Raw genomic sequence first — 3,396 nt, forward strand, 5'->3', positions numbered from 1 at the left:
ATGACAGTGAGACATATCTGCTCCTGGCAGCAGCAATCTAATTCATGAAAGAATGATGGGCATCAAAGGACCACCATATGGAATTTGTTTTCATTGTGGCAAAGTCAGCCATTTGGGCAAGAAACTGCCTTTGCTTTAACTGCTAACAGTATACTGTATAAATTGGACAAGCAGGACACAAAGGAAAAAAAAACTGCTGAACTTTGCCAATACAAGGAGGTATAGTACTTCAAAATTCCTGCTTCACAGAAAAATCTGTTAAATATCATAGGCCTGTAGGCCAAAGATGGATGCCCCAGTGTAGTTGAGGAAACTTGGGTGACTGTTAAGGCAACAAGATGTCTCTGTTGTTCCTATAGTTATGCGAGTTGTTGGCTCTGCACTTCCTGCTTACTTAGGTACTGTTATATCCTTCTTGGGTCTCTGATGAAAGTGAAGACAAGACAGTTATAGTTACAATTTTCCTTATTACCAGATTCAGAAAAGAAACTCACAAAAGAGGTATAAAGTGTATAAGGTTGAGAGACATAAAAACTTATCGAAGAAACTGTTTTGAGGTTTAAAAAGATAGTTTTAGGACAGTAATACAAGTTATGGTAGAAAATAGTGTAGATATAAAACTTTGGATTCATCAAGATAGGATAGATACTAGAGTATTTTCTCCTAAATTGCCAAATACAAATGGACTAGATGTTGTAAATGTAATTCTTACCTGATAATTGTTCTTATTATATATAATTTTACTGTATTAGAGTTAAACTCTTTCCTTTTTATTTAGACAAAAAGGGGGAAATGTTGTGGAATATTTGTTTACACTGTGAAGATGTGTCTTTGCCAAGGCACTTTCTGATTGGTTTAATAAAGAACTGAATGGCCAATAGCTAGGAAGGAAGAGGTTAGGAGGGACTTCCAAAACAGAGAGGACTCTGGGAAGAAAGTCAGAGTTGCCAGTGAGATATGGAGAGAAAATGGGAGGTACAAGATGGAAGAGAGGCAGCACAGAATAGATCAAAAAATACAATTTAATGTAAATTATAAGAGCTAGTAACAAGCCTATGGTAAAGACTAAACTTTCATAATAATAAGTCTTGGTGTCATTATTTGGGAACTGGTGGTGGGAGAGAGAAAGACTCACTACAGATCTCTGAGTTTGGGGCCAGCATGTGAGTTCTAAGATAGCCATGTCTCAAAGGAAAAAAAAAAATGAAGTTTCTTTTGGGTCAGAGTTACAGTTCATCATCACTGGCTCCCTTGTTCCTTTTCTTTTTTTTATATTTTTTAAATTTTATTTTCCGTATATGGGCATTTTGCCTGTGCCTAACCACTGAGCCATCTCTCTCTCCACCTGTGGTGAAGCAGGACCTCGTGGTGTAAGAGTAAGATGGAGCAAGGCTACTTCCCTCATGGCCACTGTAGAGTGTGGGGAGAGGAAAACAAACAAGGAGGGAGGAGAGAGGACAAGCTATAGTCCTACTGGCATGCCCCTCTAGTCCCCTCCCCCCCAACTAGGTTCTATCTCCTATGTTTCCATTGCCTCCTAACCACCCATCAAATTATGAACCAGTCCAGCCGGGTGATGGTGGCACATGCCTTTAATCACAGCACTCGGGAGGCAGAGGCAGGCGGATCTCTGTGAGTTCGAGACCAGCCTGGTCTACAGAGCTAGTTCCAGGACAGGCTCCAAAGCCACAGGGAAACCCTGCCTCGAAAAACAAAAAACAAAAAGCAAAAAAAAAAAAATCATGAACCAGTCAATGGACTCATCCATTGATGAGGTCAGATCCCCTGGGATTCAACCACTTCCCAGGAGACTCACCTCTAGACACTGCTGTACTGGGGGCCCCGGCTGTCAACACACAAAGCCCTAGAGGTCATTTCAGATCCACACCAAAACAAATATCCAAGATGTTCAGACGTCAAGGGTGGGAAGCTTTTGTTAAAGTAACTTTACAGTATTCTGTAAAGGGGAATTCTACAAGGAAGGGCAAGTGCTCAGAGGGGCCTGAGAAAAGGCTCTAAAATCTAGGTGAAAAATAAATAAATAGATGCCTTGGAAAGGGGGCTGGAGAGAGCTTAGCAGTCAAGAGTGCTTGTTGCTTTGCAGGGTCCCTGGGTTTAGTTCCCAAGTGCTTTCAGTAGATGGGTCATAACTGCCTGTAACTCCAGCTTTAGGGGATCTGAAATCCTCTTCTGGTCTCCAGGGGTACCTGTACACATGTGGCGTACAGTCACACACACACACACACACACACACACACACACACACACACACACGAGCACTGGAGCATCATGATAGTGAAATTAGACTATAGTGTAGTATAAGGTAGACCTGAGTTCAAGTCCAACCTTGCACACTAAACAGCTTAGATAATCAAGTTTGAGGTAAATTGTCTAGCCCCATCCCAAGGGTGTCAATATCTTCATTTGAAAAATAGTGATCCCCACTGTTTCAGGTAAGGTAGTTAGAATAGGCAAATCTGTAGAGACAGGAAGTACTTATTGGTGGTTCCTGGGAGGAATGGGGAGTCACCGGCTAGTGGAGGTTCCCCTTGGGGCTAACAGGACTATTTTGGTTCTAGATCGACCTAACAGTTGCACAGTGTGAACGTACCAAAGGCCACAGTGTTGTATACTTTGGAGTGATAACTGATGGGGTAATGGGATGGTCAGTGGGACAAGGCACTTACTTCCCAGCCAGAGGACGGGAGTTCAATCCCTGGAGCCCAAGTAGAGGTAGGAGAGAGCCATCTCCACAGAGTTGTCCTTTGACAGCCTCGCATGGCCTGCCCCCTCCACATATGTCATGTACACAATAATAATGAAAAACAGAGTTTTCTTTAATGGGGACTAAGTCTGGTTTAGGAGGGCTGAGAGAAGGTGGGGAGGAGGACACACTGGCCACCGCACAGCAGGGAGCATGTGCTTGCTCCGTCCCTAGACTGGCTGTCTGAAGACAGGGTTGTTCCCTCAAGACTTCCCTCATTTGGGGTTCTCAGAAAGGAGACAGAGTGATTCCTCATGCTCCTGTGTGACAGCAGGGAGGAAGAGTTCTGAGGCAGGTAGCTCCGCTTTCCCCACCCCTGAAGCCAGAGTCCAGAAAGGGAGCATCGGCTTTCCCCCACCCCTGAGACGCTGGAGTCCAGAAAGTGAGAAGAGATTGGAAGTATGAGCCCATCCTCCCCATACACCAAGTTGGGAGGAATGGCCCTTGGTGAAAGTGGACTATGGCTGCTCAGTCGCACAGCCTCTTGGGAAACATGTTCAGCACCGCTCTGCTTCCTCCTTTCAACAGGTTCAGTCCATGGGCTCTGTCAGGAGTTGTCCCAAGTCAACACCTGTTTCTCTCTCTCTCTCTCTCTCTCTCTCTCTCTCTCTCTCTCTCTCTCTCTCTCTCTC

This window comes from Microtus ochrogaster, chromosome 6, assembly GCF_000317375.1.
Source record: "Microtus ochrogaster isolate Prairie Vole_2 chromosome 6, MicOch1.0, whole genome shotgun sequence".
Classification (NCBI taxonomy): domain Eukaryota; kingdom Metazoa; phylum Chordata; class Mammalia; order Rodentia; family Cricetidae; genus Microtus; species Microtus ochrogaster.